The 18,757-nt window shown below is 43.1% G+C and overlaps 1 long non-coding RNA gene and 2 other non-coding genes across 3 annotated transcripts; all 3 read left to right on the forward strand.

Annotated features, from left to right (window-relative positions):
- The first annotated feature begins 25 nt into the window (after positions 1 to 25).
- On the forward strand, positions 26 to 7,309 carry LOC130516123 (uncharacterized). The gene is made up of 8 exons (XR_008947356.1): positions 26 to 3,042; positions 3,151 to 3,286; positions 3,376 to 3,733; positions 3,799 to 3,939; positions 4,052 to 4,609; positions 6,040 to 6,214; positions 6,304 to 6,425; positions 6,723 to 7,309. It is a non-coding gene; the product is annotated as an uncharacterized LOC130516123 (long non-coding RNA).
- A 2,585-nt stretch (positions 7,310 to 9,894) lies between these two features.
- Positions 9,895 to 9,976, forward strand: trnas-gcu (transfer RNA serine (anticodon GCU)). The gene has a single exon. It is a non-coding gene; the product is annotated as a tRNA-Ser (tRNA).
- Positions 9,977 to 15,182: 5,206 nt separating this feature from the next.
- On the forward strand, positions 15,183 to 15,265 carry trnal-cag (transfer RNA leucine (anticodon CAG)). Its single transcript has one exon. It is a non-coding gene; the product is annotated as a tRNA-Leu (tRNA).
- The last annotated feature ends 3,492 nt before the right edge of the window (positions 15,266 to 18,757 follow it).

The following is an 18,757-nucleotide window of genomic DNA, read 5'->3' on the forward strand; positions in this document are numbered from 1 at the left end:
CCAATACACGCATAGGGGACAGACTGCTGCTGGAATCGGACCTCACCCTGGCTAAGGCTACTACGTTAGCCTTGCAGATCGAGACCGGACTACGCAACGCTGACGTCCTTTCGGACAACACGGCTACTGCGCGGGTGAGAGCCATACAGTCCCACCCACAGACGCGAATACTCTAAAGAGAAAATGCAAGTTATCGGACAATTCCATGCAACAGTAACACATGAAGGACATTCAGCTACATGCTCATTTATGGTTGTTGAGTCAGGTGCTGCTTTGCTTGGGTTAAACTTGTTTGTTGCTCTGCACACGTGTATTGAGGGTAACAAGGTTCTTCCTTCTGCAAAGTCAAATGTGTCCACTGATCCAGGATTAACAGCACCTGCTGCACCACCATTGATTGCTGCAGAGGCTCAGGTTCAAGAAGTTGGATGTGCAAACGGATTTGTGCACAAGCCACATGCCATTCCAGTCCAGCAGAAGCTGAGGAGGCTTCCTTTCACAGTAAGAGAGGCTGTTACTGAGGAGTTTTAGGACCTGCAAGACAGAGGCATCATCGAGCGCATTGATGCATCACCATGGCTCTCTCCCATTGTTGTTACCCAGAGACAAGGGGGAGGAAAACCTCGTATGCGTGTTGATTTGAGAGAGCCAAACAAATCAATTGTGTGTGACTGCTACCCCTGACCACACATAGACGGACTGCTAGCCAACCTGCGGGGGGCTGCTGTTGTTTCCACTATTGACCTCTGCATACCACCATGTGTTGCTCCACCCAGAAAGCCGTGATATTACTGCATTTATCACACACGGGGGCCTTTTCCAGGTCTGTCGTGTTCCATTTGGCCTTGCTTCTGCTCCATCGGCCTTCCAGAAAATGATGTCTCCCATACTGTCTGGCCTCCCAGGAGTACAAGCTTACCTTGATGATGTCATATGCTATGGTACCACTCAGCAGGATCACGATGCCAACCTACGGAGAGTGATGCATGCCTTGAACGAGGCGGGACTCCAGTTGAACATGCAGAAATGTAAGTTCAAGCAGTCATTTTTGTCTTTCCTGGGACACACATTGTCCAAAGATGGACTCCAACCCGACCTGCCCCACATGACACGGGCTCCCTGAGATCTTTTCTCAGTCTCGCATCGTGGTACACTAAGTTCATCCCTAATTTTGCCACTGTTGTTGAACCCTTATGTGCCACCCTCGGAGACTCTACTGACCTGAAGTTCCACTGGACTGCTGAGGCAGAGTCCAGTTTTGCTGAACTTAAAAGACTGATAGTTGAAAGCCCTGCTCTGACACCTTATTACCCTGACCTGCCTACTCAAGTGACCACAGATGCTTCTGACTACGGGCTGGGGCAGTACTCATTCAACTCCCCCCAGACAACACGGAGAGAACGGTTGCCTTCGCTTTCAGGACCCTTTCTCCTGCTGAAAGAAAGTACTCTGTCATAGAATGTGAAGCTCTTGCATGTGTGTGGGCGGTGGAAAAGTGGAGGACCTATCTGTGGGGACGTCACTTCATGTACTGACCACCAAGCACTCACTTCTCTCCTCACATCCAAAGGGACTGGTCGTGCAGGACCGAGAATTGCCAGATGGTCTGCTAGACTGCTTTGTTTTACGTATGATGTCACTTACCGTCCAGGCAGGCTAAATGTGACAGCTGATTGCCTTTCCAGGCTTCCACTCCCTTCTACAGGGGAGGCATCTGAGATGCCAGACATGGTCACTGCTGTCTATCAGGAGTCCCTACACGCGGTTTTCCTGCCAGAACTCGCTACAGCCTGTGACATGCGCCCAGAACCGACGCAGCTGAGACGTCAGATTCGGACAGGCTGGCCCAGACGCTGGAAGGACATGATACCCGAACTTGCTCCGTACTTTATGGTGAGAGATGAACTGGCTGTTGAGGACTCATTCATCATGAGGGGCACAGATCGCATGGTCGTTCCTGTCTCACTCAGATCCAGAATGAGAGATCTGGCACACGAGGGACACCAAGGACTGGTTCGTACAAAGCGGAGACTTGGTGAGCTATACTGGGGGCCACAAATGGATGGTTATGTACATAATGTGATGGCTTCATGCGTGTCATGCCAGTAAACTGATAAGACTGCAAACACTGCACCTGCACCACTCATACCTGTGGATTTTCCAAGTAGACCTTGGGAAAAAGTGGGGATTGATATTACAGGTCCTTTTGACTATGCTACCCGGGACTGTCACTTTGCCAAGACTCTGAGTCGACACTTGTCGGCAGCCAATCGCTCTGATTTGTCCGGAGTCTACACCGGCGAGGCGAGGTGTAGATGAATAAGCAATCTGATTGGTCCAGAAGGCGGGCTTCCGATCCGAGGAAAGGAAAGCGGGCCCCCGATCTTCTGGCCCAATAAGAGGGCTGCGTGTAATGGTGTCGGGAATCAAACTGTAAATGTGCTTTTGCGTGCTCGAAACATAACTTTTGCCGTGAAAGAAAACTTTCCGCTAGCGGGATAATGTCGCTAATCGCCAACCTCCTCAGTGTCTCCCTAAATAAGGATTAAAAAGAAATATTTGCAACTACTGTGGCAGAACCATCTATAGAAATTTTGTTGACGTGCCTCCATGCTCGAATTGCTTGCTAGAATGAAATGTTTACGTTAATGTTGCGACCAACTTACCTATTGAGTATTACAAACAAAAGAATGTCCATGAGTGTGCAGGGACAATACAACCGAGACAGGTGAGGGCAGCCAGATGTAGGCAGCAAGTTCAAATACCTGGGAAGCGATTGAGTGCCTTGCTTGGTGGCAGTAGTAGTCGCTGGTTAGTTGTTTGTTTGTTCATGACACTTTGGTTTGATTGTTTTTTTTCCAGATAAACCTTCTGCAATGGACCCATTGATGCCATCGCTGTGTATTCTGGACACGAATTTGCCACAGGATAGGCAGCAGTGCCTTCTGAAGGCCTCAAAAGAGGCACGGGCAACCCAATTGAAGTCACGTCAGCCCACTAAGGACAGTGGACTGAGATGTCTTCAGACTGCCTGTGATGAAGGTAATCCCTTGTCATCAGTGTCAAAGATATGTTTTGATACTCTGTTGACTCACCCTACTTGGACAAATTTGTCTGCTTGGCATTGAAGACATAACTGTTTGTCTTCAGCTAAAAGGAGAGGGTGCCTGGTCACCTAAAATCCCTCAGAGGTGCAGTAGATGGGTCAGCTAATTCTGACTTTTGGCAAGTACCAAGGCAAACGTTCCCACAGGCTGGTGGAAAATGATGTTGGCTACATTAAATAGTAAGTGTGCTGTTCTAAACAAAATAAATCTTTGCTCATTCTTGTCCCGTTAAGTGATTCATAATTTGATGTGTAATTTGATATTTCAGTATCATCAATCGCCACGTTAAAGAAAAGCAACGGCCAGAGAGAGGACCAATAAACGATGAGTGGGTTAAGGATCACCTCCTCATGTACATCCAGTTCTTCCCGCAAGTCTCGTGCCATCTAGAGATGTGTGTGGACAGAGCCATTTACGGACAGGGGCGGTTCAAGTCGTTTACGTTTCAGGAGATGTGACAGTGGTACAGCTTCCATAAGCGACTTCAGGCTGACCCTCAATGTGGAAGTGACCATGAGAGGAGAATGGCCCAGGAAGCACACACCTCTGTGAAGCAATGGTTGGTCATGGCTGGAAATGACAGCCACCAGCTCCCTGAAAAGATTCCACAAATACATTCTCGAGAGGTACGTCAACACAACCTCGTGCAACAGCATTTTGACATTTTTACTGATATTTATGTGTCTTTCAGAGGACATGACAGGGTGCCCCCCCCCCCCAGCGACTGCCACTGCTACTGCCACTTCCAGCGGCCCATCGGCATTTACAGTTGCTACCGTTCAGGAGGATGATGCCGAGCTTGCTGAGGCTCTTGCCTCATTTGAAAGAAAAGGTAAATGTTTTTAATATTTTCAGAACGCAGTGAGGACTGAAGCTACTCGGAGCCATTTTAGATGAGTTACAGTATGTTTACGTTGGGCTTTTCCTCCCACATTTGACTAAAGCTGCAGCAGAAAAGGACAAAAGACCTGGAAAACGGAGCCGGCCAGTGTCTGCACACAAGTCCGTCAGACGCATCACTCCACCATCAACAGCAAGATCACCGTCTGAACATCACAGCAAGGGGACTCTTTGCTCTATAAGATGAACTCAACTGGGGAACAGGCCCTCTGCTCAGACCAATGGATGCTTCAAGCGGTTTGCTGGTCGATAGAGAGAGCAGTGGAGTGTTTCCACCAGCAGGTACTGGCAGAGAGACTGTGAACGCAGCTCTTCGGAGCATGGAAAATAAGTTCGAGCGGGACTTTATTCAGCTTGCGAGTGACCTCTCCTCATATGTCGCCATGACTCGTAACCAGGCAAGCTTTAACAAGGTGATGGACGACATGTTCAGAGATTAAATCAACTGGGGAAGAGTTGTGGGTCTTTTTGTCATGGGTGACGCCATTTGTGTGCAATCTGTCGAGGGTGGCGCAAGTGAACCAGTTTGCCACATTGCAGACTGGATGACAGCTTACTTGGACAAACGGATTAACCCATGGATCGAGAGTCAAGGAGGATGGGTGAGTATAAAGGAGAGGGACTCAAAATACAGCTTCCTTTGTGCTGCAGTTAGAGATTTGACGACCCAAACTTTTTTTCTTTTTTTTTTAGAATGACTAACGGCCATGAGTTGATTAGTGGAATTTTATTCATCTGACAACAGAAAACAGTGTTTTTTCTGAATAGAAATCAAGTAACTGAAAGTATACTGTGTAGTAGCTGTGTTATATGCAGATTTGAAAGAAAAATGACTCCCTTCAACTGACAGGATTTCCAAGATAATCTGTTTATTTTTCCCCTTGTGCAATTTATGTTGACATGCAACCTTGGTGTGTAAAAAAAAAAAAAAAAAAAAAAAACAAACTATATTTAGAATCCAAGCTAGAATTCAAACTTAGATGTCAGTTAATCCCACCATCATTTACAATGTTTTGCTTCCTCGGAAATAAATTGGGAATCATTTCACCGATAATTTTATTTTTATTTAATAAAAGGAAGTCATTTACAACGTCTACATGTATTCATGGTGTGACATTCTGTCTTCCAGTTCAGATGGGTGATGCCAAGAGTTAGGCTTTCAAATGAACTGGAGCCATATTTTGGTCTAGGATTAGTTAATAACTTGGAGTGATAGATTGCTGCCACTCCCCCTCCTCGACCAGTAACATGAGGAATATGATCATTAAGATGGGTAGGAGGAGTAGATTCATTTAAGCTAACATACTCTTCCTCCTGAAGCCAGGTCTCAGTAAGGCAGACTAAATTGTGGTCAATTTCTTCTGGTGGTAGGCGAGATGTGTTGATAAGTAAGGAATCTTCACAGACACTGACTTGGTTTGAAGAGACGTTTATTGGAGAGAGAGAAGTCAGGCATCAATCAGACGCTGCAGCTTGTCCGCAGGAGGCCTCATGGTCCCGATGGTGAAGATCTCTAGACTTATTCCAGTAGCGCTCTTTTATACCACCGAGTAAACACATTCTTCTCTGATGGCTTCATAACACGGTCTAACTGACCAAATGATATAGAACCCAATTATTACTAAAAAGGAGGAAGGAGAAGGAAACGTAAAAGTCTCAGGAGACATGAAACCTGTGAGATAGCGCCAGATTGTCTGGAAAACAAGTCAAGGCCTTTCAGCTTTCTACGACCTGCACAAAATAGATACATAGCTTCAGATACTACAGTAGCCAATCCTATTCAAGGTTTGATGTGTTCTGTGTTCAGAGATGTTGTTCTGCATTCCTTGGTTGGAACCAGTTGGAACCAGGAACCAACATGATCCACAGAGAACCACAGATGTCTTTAAAACATTTCCACGGTTTTTAGATGTTAAAGGGCTAGTGAGTTGTCCGTTCAGTTTGTTTAAAATTCTTTCTTTTGTTGCTTAAATTAATGTACATAACTGACCTTTTTAATTTTTGTGTATTTATATGCTTATATGATCAACAGCTAAATCGAGACTTCCTTTTGCTGTTTGGAACTGAAACAGCTTCCAAGATGCTTGAGAAGTGGGACACAACTCTCAGGCTCAAGGTTATCAATGAGGCCAAACACCTCACTCGGTCAATTGAACTGTGCCGACTTCTAAAAGCTGCTGAGAAACTAACAGATAACGATGACACTAGTAAGCAATCCTATCAACAAATAATTTTTGCTTTCGTATATTCCAACTTCATATTAATGACTGTTTTCACCTCTTTTTCCTCCTGATAGCCTGGGACAGTGACATGGCTTCTCTGCTGCTCCTTCTCCATCTCCTGCCACCCACAGCCGGATGGAAGAGGACCAGGATAAGCCCCGGTGAAGCAGTGGACAAAATGTTGGTCTTTCACAAGGTATGCATCACTTTTGTTATCCAGTTCTTTTATTATCCAGTTTGACAGTGTTTTTTATGTATTAACTCATGTTTCTATGCTTTTCCGAATCATTTAAAATTAGGGACTAAACTGAATGTCTTGACAATGGCTACAATTTTAACAAGTCCTCACCAGCGAGGGCTTCTTTGGGAGACACACACATGCTGTTTGTCATGGCTTGTTTAGCACCTCCACTTTTGTGGTGTAGCTACAGACCCAAGTGAGCTGTTGAAAACTTGACAGTGTGAAGTATTAATTCTATAGTTATGTTTTCAGTCATGCTGCAGCCTGGATGAGCACCTTCGAAGAGATGGTAGACAACCGTACATCCTTGCAGTTGGGCGAACCAGGAAAAAGATTGACAGTTACTACATTGTTGTGGACAAACAGCTCATCCCCTGCCAAGCCACTAGCTCGTTATGTGCGTTTGATGAACTGTTTAAGTCCCACTATGTGTTCAACCTGTCGTACGATGAGTACCTAGGCCAGCTGTTCACTTTGTTGCAAACAACAGTGTACACTATTGCTGTACAGCAACAAATGAGTCTCCCAGAGTTCGTGAATTTCGTGCAAAAGTCCTTAACTAAGTCTTCAATTGAAGTCCTAAAATGTTTAAGTGTTTCATTTGTCAGATAACTGGGGACAACTTAGGTATGCATGCAATTCTGGGATTTACAGAATGGTTCAGTGGACGTTATTTTTGTCGTTTGTTTGATAAAGATAATGCCCAGAATGTTTACAATGAGGTTGACCCCAAGGTAATCTTGCGTAGAAAGGAACTTTTTGACGTCCACTGCAATGTGTTGCAGTTAGGCCCACAGAAGTTATCTGTGTTTGGTTTAAAAAAAGAACTCGACCCTTAACAGCCTAAAGTTTTTTCATGTTTGTCATAATTTTTCTTTGGACATGACATTCTTGAAGGGGTGGGTCAGTTTGAGATGAAATTACTGTTGGAGTACCTCTCTGAATTTTTTTTGGTCAAAACCCAATCTGTTGTCGAGGATTTATGCCTTTGACTATGGGTATGTTGAGCATAAAAATTGACCAACAAGGATTAGCTTAGAACGGTAGTGGTAATAATATAGGGCTCAATTCCATTCAGACTCTTTGTCTACTTTGAAAAATTCCTCTGCTTTTTGGTGACATTGTGCCAGAGGGAAACCAAAACTGGTTGTTGTTGCTGCTTTTACTACAAATAACTTCTTAAGCATTTGATAATCGAACGCCCATTGTATGTTAGTTTATGTTCACCTAGTGAACATGCAATTGCACTCTTAATGTATTGTGAAACAAAACAATGTTAACACTCTTGGTGAATAGGAATTACACAATTTTAGTGTAAAAAGTACACTTTAATGTGTCATAAATAACACTATGAATGTTACAAATGAACACTCACAGTGAAAGAGAATAACAATTCTGAGTTAGAAGTGCACTTGTCTGGTGTCATGAAACAACACCAAGGGTGTCAAATATTTAACACTATTGAAGAGTTAAAATATTAACACTGTTCAAAGTGTAGATTTAACTCGGAATCCATGAGGATTATATAAACTCAGAAAAAGTGTTAAATTTAACACTATGGGAGTTGAATTTACACTTGCGATTTTGCTGTGCTGATTTTTTTCCATCTTCTTCTTACATATGTGTAACCATTACTGACCAAAGCACACTGCATTCACAAAAGAATGCAAAAAAATATGACAATTTAACTTTTTATTCAAACATATCCTGCACTCTAATAACAACAATGTGCTCCGTTAAAATGCGCTTCACTGTCTGTACTTGAAGAACTATTATTCAGCAAGCTCTTAAATTGGCTGGTATCCAACCACGTTGCTCCTTCAGCGATCATCACACTTGTGTGAGAAGCTTGTAGCACCTGGTGTGGACCCTTCCAGCCATTCCTTTTCCTGTTGCTCAGATCCTTCACCATGATCCAGTCACCTGGCACAATGTCATGCAGCGGTTTGGATGCAGGTGATGGGAGCTCTGCCTGAGATAGGTCAGAAGACACATTTTTATAATGTTTATCTTCACAAACTGTAAAGCCGTTTTTGTTTTTGCATTCATAACAGTACAACAGTTCTCCAACTACAAAAACAATTATATTTTAATAAATTAAAACCACAAAATGTAATTCAAAAAGAGTCAACAGTAACTCCTGAATAAGAACAATATCACATACAAGCTCAACAAATATTGAATTGGTGTCATAAAAAATATGTTTTGCTGCATAAAAACATGAAAATCTGCAAATTACCTCTGGAATTAGGTTTGGGAGTTGCCTTGGTAACGACACCTGCAATTCTTCCCTTTCTCTGGACTGTTGAGCTGGAACCTGGACTGTGTTCACCGCAGTTTCCCTGTTTACATTTATTGTGTGGTACATAAAGTCAACTCCAGAAGGTAGTAATGACAACACAGATGCACCATTGTGCGGAGTTGCATCTTTGGCATTATAGCGTGTGTCATCCAGATTGCGACGGTCCCTCCACCTCTCATTCAGATCTTTCTTTCTGAGGTCAAGGTTCACACCGGGTCTCGATTTTGGAACACATCTCCTCAGAAGGGAAAGAAGTTCTGGTTGGTTTCTTTGGAAGTTGGGGTGGAAATAATGATGGATGTTGTCTCTATTTAAACGCTGGGATTTCCTGAAGCCATACTAATTTAGCTGACGTATAAAACTTGAGAATTTGGAGGTTTTGAAGCCATTTGAAGACAAGAACTCATTTTCAATTAGATTCCCATTGACAACGATCCCGTCTCCTTGGTGGTTCCAGATGATGGTATTAATTTTGCTGTCATTGACCAATCGCCACAACTTTGTAGGGAATTTTTCATTCAGTGAAACTCCCAGTGTTTGCATTTTTGATCTGTAAAATGATAAAATGTTGCAATGAAAGAAAAGAAACATATACTGTACAGATTTAAACTGCAAGATTTGACTTGTTTGGAGTGTTCTGTCGCCTCTTAGGTGCACATTATTTGTTTGATCAACTGTTTGTTTGATCTAACTTTAAAGAAACATCAAAGAATCAAAGGCATCTTGCACATTCTTTAATCTTCTTTAATAGACCCCTCAGGTTTCCGTTTTTGGGAAACCTCTAGAATTTCTTCAGTTTTCCTGCTGCTCCTTCGCGCTAGTGTTTGCTAGCTCGAAGTCGGCTTTTGGTTTTTGATGGTTGGATTTTGCTTTTCGATTACATTTAAATGGTATAAAACAGCGGGGATTTTCTCTAAACAAGGTCAGAAAGAGAACAGTTTGAGAACCACTGTCGTCGGTAAAGGACAACGTTTTTGCGAACAGTAATGTTGCTTTTAAACGTATACCTACCGTCGGATTTCGTGGATGCTTGTGCGTCTAAAACATGAATTTACGTGACTAACTCGTAAACATTGTTCAACATGATTTAATACTTAAAATTCTGTGCGGTCTGTGCAAGGCGACGAGGTGGCCGAGTGGTTAAGGCGATGGACTGCTAATCCATTGTGCTCTGCACGCGTGGGTTCGAATCCCATCCTCGTCGTTTTTAAATAAATAAAAAAAAAATCTACAAAATTTTGCTTTGAAGAGTAGAATGAGTTATAACTTATTTTAAATGCGGGGGTGGCGCATCACTTTCATTTTATTTATATATACTCGGCACCAATTTATTAGGTACACCTTTACCAGTAAAAGATGGTACCAGTTTGAGATGATATGGTCCACTGTGGTCCTAAAGGGATGGACATTGTCAGCAACAATACTCAGGTGGGCTAAGCTGCTTACAATGATGCTCCATTGATACTAAAGGGCCCAAAGTGTTTCAAGAAAATACCTCCCTACACAATTAGAGCGGCAGCACCGGCCTGAACCACTGATCCAAGGCAGGATGGATCCATGCTTTCATGTTGTGTAGGCCAAATTCTGACCCAAACATCTGAATGTTGCAGCTGAAATTGAGACCAGGCAACATTTTCCAATCTTCTGTGGTCTTATTTTGGTGTGCCTGTGTGAATTGCTGTCTTTCTATTATATGAACCAGCCTGCAAATTCTCCTCTGACCTCTCACATCAACAAGGCATTTTCATCTGCTGCTAACTCATGGATGCAGTCTCTCCAATTAGTTCCAGTAAGGTATTGCGTCACTTCCTGTCTTCTCAATTGTTCGTTGGTTGCACTGTGCACGGTGTGTTGTATTAACTTTACTTAATATTGAACACTTGGTGTGTTGTATTCACTTTACTTTAAATTGAACGCTTGGTGTGTTGTATTCACTTTACTTAAAATTTGAACACTTGGGACATTCTAGTCACCTGATAACAACAGTGCGAAACATCCCATATTAAACAAATACAGGGCTTCGCCGTCTATTACCATTAGCATGGCCTCACGGTCTTTTTCACCTGTCTTTGTCTGTTTACCGTGTGAAATGTTTAGTTACTCCTCTGCCTCCCTTAGTGAAGGGAATATGTGCAGAAAGTGTCGTTTATTTACGGCTATGGAGGCGAGACTCAGCAAGCTTAAGACGTGGTTCCGCAGCTTGGAGTTAGCTGGAGTTGCGTCAGATAGCCAGGGGAAGCTAGCTGCTGCGGAGCCGCCTAGCGTAGCTACAGCTAGCGGTCCCCCGGCAGCAGCCGAGCAACCGGCTAGCCAGGGCGGCTGGGTGACGGTTCGCAGGAAGTGTAGCCCAAACCAAAGGCCCACGGTGCACCACCACCCGCTTCCCGTGGCTAACCGCTTTTCCCCACTCGGCGACACACCCGCTGAGAAACCGACCCTGGTAATTGGTGACTCTGTTTTGCGCTACGTGAAGCCGACTCCAGCGACCATAGTCAAGTGCATTCCGGGGGCCAGAGCGGGCGACATAGAAGCAAATTTATGGCTGCTGGGGAGACGTAAACGTAAATTTGGTAAAGTTATTATTCACGTCGGAGCCAACGACACCTTCGTCAGTCGGAGGTCACCGAAATTAACAGAGTTGGTGTGCAACTACGCAAAGACGATGTCGGACTCCGTAGCATTCTCTGGTCCCCTCCCCAATCTGGCCAGCAAGGAGATGTTTAGCCGCATGTTGTCACGGTGGTGCCCCGAAAACCAGGTGGCCTTTATAGACAATTGGAGCACTTTTTGGGGAAAACCTGGTCTGATTAGGAGAGGCGGTGCTTCTCTCATTTCTAGTAATTTGGCTAATTTTATTAGACCCAAAGTGACCTGACAATCCAGGGTCCAGACCAGGATGCAGAGTTGTAGTCTTACACACCTCTCTGCTGCTTCCATAGAACCCTCATCCACCAACAATAACATATTTAACACTATAGAGGTAGTCTCTGTTCCACGGTTAAAAGTTCACCAAGCACAGAGCAGGGGAGCGGTCAATCACCAAAATCTTATTAAAATTAATACTAAAGCACAAGTTGGAGAAACTAATATCAGAATTAAGTGTGGACTGTTAAATATTAGATCTGTTTTGTGTAAATCCCTGTTAGTGCACGACCTGATAGCGGATCATCACATTGATTTATTTTGTCTTACTGAGACCTGGCTTCAGGAGGGGGAGTATGTTAGCTTAAATGAATCTACTCCTCCTACCCATCTTAATTATCATATTCCTCGTGTTACTGGTCGAGGAGGGGGAGTGGCAGCAATCTGTCACTCCAAGTTATTAATTAATCCTAGACCAAAATATGGCTCCAGTTTATTTGAAAGCCTGACTCTTGGCATCACCCATCTGAACTGGAAGGCAGAAAAGCCACTTCTGTTTGTAGTTGTATACATTATTGTATACAATTGTATACATTCAGAGTTCCTGTCTGAGTTCTCTGATGAGTTCTCAGTGAGGTTAGTTGGTTCCTTTATGCTTGTGTCAACATCTTGCTTCGGGCATGGCCCACCCCCTTTGGCCTTCTGCACATCCTCGTCCTCTTGTCCTGTTTTCCCATGTTTCAATTTATGTCCCTCAGTGACTTTGGTTAAATTCAATACAACTGAGGTTGCAGGAAGTGTAGTGTTCAGTATTGAGGAATTAAAATAACTATCCGGAGACTTCTCTGTGCCTCAGTCCATGCGCTTCTTTTTTATTATTATTATTTTCTTCCCCTTCTCTTCTCATCACACACACATGCCTGCAGCGACCACCAGGTTCACACCTGGATTATAGCACAACACAACAGGAAGCTTTAAGTCAGCCAAACTCGGGTCGAGGGAATGGGTCAGGAAAAGGAAAAACTCCCCTTTAACAGGAAGAAACCTTGAGCAGGACCAGGCTCATGTAGGCGGACCCTCCTTTTGATGACCGGCTTGGTAAAGGAAGGGGAGAGGAGAGAAGAGAGGGAGAGGGAGAGTAGAGGAGAGGAGAGGAGGGGAGAGGGGAGGCGAGGCACAGAGCATGGAGGGGATGGAGGGGATTTTGGACCCTGGTTCGAAGGACCAAGTTTCTTAAGTAAATTCTCTGCCAATAATAATTCACCGATTACAAAAGCAGAGAAAGTTTATTCACTTGCAGCGAGGAGACAAATCACATGTCCTCGCAGGTAGTCTGAGAGTGACGGGCGAAGCTGAGCTTTTTATTCTGTTCTATGCTGGCAACCTCCCCTTGCCAGGAACTAGCAGATGACCTTGGACTGACGATTCTAATGTTTTATCTCAACATTCTGGAGCATTCCAGCATTATTCAAACAGCTCAGAGCATACATGTATCTCTTCAGCTGTCTTGTGGGGCTCATTATCTTCCACCAAAGAAGTGTGCAGCATGACCCACTCCTCGTTGGCCCTTTGTTCTTCATTCTGCAGAATTCTTTTACATTATAAAAAACACCAAACACTTAATTTTTCCAAAAGTGTGTGTCTGTGTGTATAGGGAGTGCTTCCAGCTGTGTTAGGAAACTGAGTCTCTGCTCCAGAACTCCAGGGAGCATCATGGCTGAAGCATCCTTGGACTGAAATTGATGAAACAGCAACACATCAGGTCACCTTTGAATGTTCATCTACAGTCTTTCACTCTTAGGACCAACATCACCACATAGTTACAATCAAACTCCAAAATTTTCTCAGATAAATGTTTCATTCCATCAGCGTTTGTGACTTACTGTGTGTGCAGAAGCAGCTGGGCCGCCAAAAGGGGGTATGTAGGAAGGACTTCCAGGCTGATAAAGGGACTGTGGAGACACAGGGGATCTGCTGTTACTAATGAATTTGAAAACCACATCAGAGTACCGTATTTTTGCAACCATAAGGCGCACCATATTAAAAGGTGCAGTTACGGGTGCTATTTCTGTATTCAACACATACATAAGGCGCACCGGATTATAGGGTGAGGGCATAGTAAAACATACCGGTACGCTAATTTAAAACATGCATGCTAGCGTTTATTCAGCAATGTACTCACGTTATTTTTTGATCAATCCTCATCCACAAAGGCCTCCTTTTCTGTATCCGAAATAAACTAAATTAATCCAAAATGGCTTTTGCGAAAGTCAACAAGCCGAAAAGCATAATGTGGTGCACTTTATGTGTTGGAACTCAGTGCAAACATAAGGTGCACCGCATTATAAGGCACCCTGTCCATTTTGGAGAAAATTTAAGACTTTTAAGTGCGCCTTATGGTTGCGCAAATATGGAACCTTTGCCTTTTTTATTTTAATGTATGCAAAACTACTTTAAATTTTAAACTTGTGTTTAAATTTGTGTTTGTGAATGATGTCAGAAATCAGTGATGTTACAATAAACTGAGTGTGTCTGCAGCAGCACAGCCATCATTGATTAGTATGTTGATCAATGAGGGAACTGATGACAGCCCACCTGCCCCTGGTTCCAGCCATGTAGGGATAGAAGAAGCTGTCAACACATGGTGAGTTGCACACAGTCATGAAGGAAGCTGCCCCCTGGTGGGTAGAGTTGTCATTTCCCCGTTCTGAACCGTCTGGAGGTCAGTAAATGTGGTGGCGTGTCCAAGTTCTTCGTCGATCATCATTACTGGACAAATACCAACAACATCAAGTGGAACTTATGAAAGTGTCACCGGAAATGGTTATGTTCTGTTCAAATTTTCGTCAGAATTGTGCTTCATGTGAGAACAAAGCACCAGAGAGGCAGACAGAACCCTCCTTCACTACTAAAAGCTAATCTCATAATTCTCCTGTGCTGCTTTTCCATACTTTAAGGCTGAATGGACAGTGAGAAGAATAACGTCAACTTGGTCTGCACTTGGACTGTTGGAGATGCTCCTATCCAACAATGCAGAATAAATGTATTTAAGCTGATGCTAATTCATTATATGAATAATACAAGTGCAAGGTTGCTTGCGCATGAACCTGCAAAGCAGAACATCTTTCTCCACACTCTTTCCCTATATTATTTCACTGCTTGTTGTATTGTTTCATAATCAATTGTCCAGATTAAACTGATGGGATTTAATTCAACAAAGTGGAAAGTCTGGTGCAGTCTTTCCTACAAATAAATGTTCAGAGTTTATGCAAGTTTCTGAGTCAATCTGTTCGATCATAACATCTTAACTTCCTGGTAGCGTATTGCGTCACTTCCTGTCTTCTCAACGTTCGTTGGTTGCATTGACCACGGGGTGTTGTGTTTACTTAATATTGAACACTTGGTGTGTTGTATTCACTTTACTTAATTTGAACACTTGGGAAATTCTGGTCACCTGATAACAACAGTGAGAAACAACCCATATTAAACAAATACAGGGCTTCGCCGATTTCCATGAAGCGATAATGCAGAAGCGCTGTTACCCCACTGTCAGGATGGCCGAGCGGTCTAAGGCGCTGCGTTCAGGTCGCAGTCTCCTCTGGAGGCGTGGGTTCGAATCCCACTTCTGACAATTCACTTTTTCTCAAAAAAAAAAAAGACACCACCTTCTGTACTGGGTTTACCTGATCCAGTTTTCTTTGCTCTTCACCTATTCCGATGCAGTCTTGCCAATTAGTATATGAGTAAGCGTTTTATTCACAGTATATTGAAAGCAACACAACAACAATAATAATGGCTATGAACACTGAAAATGTTATGACATTTTGTAAAAAATACACATAAAAATTATAGTCAAGTATACACTAACAAAAACATAGAACCAATATGACATGTTTATTGGCAAGAAAATCATTATATTTCTGTGAAATTATTTAATGACATTTACATTCTAGTTAAGTTTTTATGTTTACTTTACATAAAGTTTGGTTTTTTTTGTTTACATTTGCTATTTGGTTCAAATCACAGCTATGGTACTAGCTATGGAGCTAGTTGATCAACCGCACAAGCACAGTTAAGACGCCTGCAGCTGCACCCAATTGGCTCAGCTGTGCCACATACAGATTGCTCTGTATTTCTCTGTTTCATAGGTGTAGGTTTGCTTGAGTTGTATTTGAGAAGTGCTTTGTGTCATGACTTACTGGGGCAGCGATACTGGCTGGAGGTGGGGTCTGGCTGGTTCTGGCCTGTCCTGAGCCAGCAGTGACTTGTGTCTGTGAAGCAATGCAGTCCATCTACGTTTCTTCTGTTATAACTGCAAATATTACTATTTCATTTAAAACCCTACATACCTTTGTAAATTTCCATGCCATGCTTAAATTTGGAGTTGCAGCTGCAACATGTCTCCCTCCGAATTTTGACTTGTTGAACTGAATCAAAATAAAGCAAAAGATATCATATATTGTCAAACTAAAAGTAAACAAAATGCCAAACCATTATTGTCAGTTTTTAAATGTGAATAACTATCCAAATACCATTGCCAGGGTCAACACTGGGGTCCTTCGGACATCTCTGCCTCAGGAGCAGAAGCAGGAGCAGGAGCAGGAGCAGGAGCAGGAGCAGGAGCAGGGGCAGGGGCAGGAGCTTGAGAGACAGCTGCTGCAGCTGGCTGTCCCTTCATTAAGATTAAGATTGAATTATAGTAGCAACGTATGCAGAGTAAAGAGACAGAAAAAATAAATACAGATAAGATTAGAATGTTATAAGCATATATACAGCATATATTATAAGCATATATATATATATATAATATACATATTATAAGCATTATAAGCATATATACATAAATATAGAATAAATTAGAAATAAAATTACAGCATGAACATTACACAGTTGTTGTTATTGGCTGGGTTTGGATGAGTTATAGTGTCTGATAGCGGACGGCAGGAACGACTTCCTGTACCGTTCCTTAGAGCAGCGAGGCTGCAGGAGTCTGTTGCTGAAGCTGCTTCTCAGTTTGTCCACTGTGTTATGGAGGGGGTGGGAGGGATTGTCCATGATTGTCCGCAGTTTCAACACCATCCTGTCCCTCACCACCTCGTCCAAGTTGTCAAGTCTACAGCCAACAACAGACCCTGCCTTTTTAATCAGTTTGTTAAGTCTGTTGGCATCCTTTGCTTTAATGCCTGCACCCCAGCACACTGCAGCAAAGAAGATGGTGAACATGTGGAGCATCCTGCTGCAAACACTGAAGGACCTGAGTCTCCTGAGGAAATAGAGTCTGCTCATGGCCTTCATGATGGAGCAGAAGCATCATTACTTAACTCATTGCATTAACTGCACTTTACAAATAAACTAAACTGAAACGAACTCACGCACACACACACCCACACATACACACTGTTACCTTCTGTACGTGGAACCCACAGATGCAATTTATCATGTCCCCGAACAAGGATCTTTGTCCATGAGACATCTTTGGGCATTTCTCAATCTGAAAATTATAAATCCTTGGAATTAATATAGGGCCCAATTTTTATCAGTATTAATAGTATAATTTAATAAGCTACATACCTTTTTATACAAATCAAACCATTTTCTTTGTCGGGGGGCTGGCCTGTTGCCCTCCCTTGCAGGCCAGACCCCAGTGCTGGCAAACTGACAAAGGCGAGACATCCACTCTCCGTCTCCCATCGCCTTGTGAGACTTCTTTTCTGCTGCCTTTGATGACATAGACAGACATTATTTAAATGCATGCCATCAAAATAAACGTATGAGCAGACATTAGGGGTCATGCCCTGAACCCAACGGCATGAGTGTGTGAAGATTTGACGCTCAGATCAGCAGCACATGAGCAACACACTCTACTGTATATAATAATTTATACATACTATAATGTTACTGAACCATTACTGCTAATAAAGTAACGAAACTACAGCGTTGTCAGTAAAGTAAGTGTGAAATAGACTTCCACCCCCACCCCCCCACCCCCATCAAAAAGTCGCTTTCCACAGTAGTAGCAGCAGTGGGGGTGGGGGTGGGGGAGTACAGGCCACAACGTAATAAAGGAGTAATTACTCCACACCGCTAATATGTCACAAGCGCACTTTAGCCGATGACTCTATTGTAGTTTTGCAAAAACCCGTCGACGTATTTGCAACTAGCGGCTAGCGAAGACTCGCGAAACGCGAACATATAACACGACAACGACATGACAACTTCGAAAACAACGCAAGTTCTCCCGAATGATATATAATCGGCCATTTCGTATGTGTCGCTAAAACACTCACCATGTCAATATTGTTTATTTTCCGTTTTCTACCAAGAGATGAATGAAGTGGTTGCGCGCAATTAAAGCTGCGAAAATGAGGAGGTGGAGCTTGAGGTGGATCAACCTGCCGGTTGTCCAACATTTGAGCGCTGTGATAGGTCAGTGGGAGCGGGATTTTGGATTCACCAATCATATCGACGGAAATGTTGGATTCACCAATCATATCGACGAAAATTTTGGACGCCACCAATCATATCGACGGTGATTGACTTATACCTCCAAAATTTCCCCGGACGATTCTTCTCCAGCTGTCATTAGAACAGACAAAGTCATTATCATTGGAGACTTTAATATCCATTTAGATGTTGTAAATGACAGCTTTAGATATGGCTTCATTTCATTGAGTCAGTTGGTTTCCTCCAGCAGATAAACCAACCAACTCATAGCTTCAATGAGACCGGAGAAAACGGGGCTCGAACCAGCTATCTCTCGCATGCTACGCGCGCGCTCGACGTGTGATGTCACGCTGCGACCTTCCACCGGTAATTCTTCAAAAAGGGGTTATTCTTTAGTGTTGTCTACGTCGTCTATGTCTTACCATCGAGAAATCCAAATATTGCTGCTGGAGTTTATCCTCCTTAATTTTGATGTTAAATCAACCACTTTATTAACATAAATTATGTGCAGTTTTTATTTTATTCTCTCTCTCTCTCTCTCTCTCTATATATATATATATATATATATATATAAAAATTGGTTTCTGTTCTTGGAGGTCACACTGGCTTAGCTCAGTGGCTACTTAACCCAAAATCTCTTTGATTTATCGCTCTCCTCCCAATTGGGATCGAACTGTGG

This window comes from Takifugu flavidus, chromosome 19 (genome assembly GCF_003711565.1).
Source record: "Takifugu flavidus isolate HTHZ2018 chromosome 19, ASM371156v2, whole genome shotgun sequence".
Lineage (NCBI taxonomy): Eukaryota > Metazoa > Chordata > Actinopteri > Tetraodontiformes > Tetraodontidae > Takifugu > Takifugu flavidus.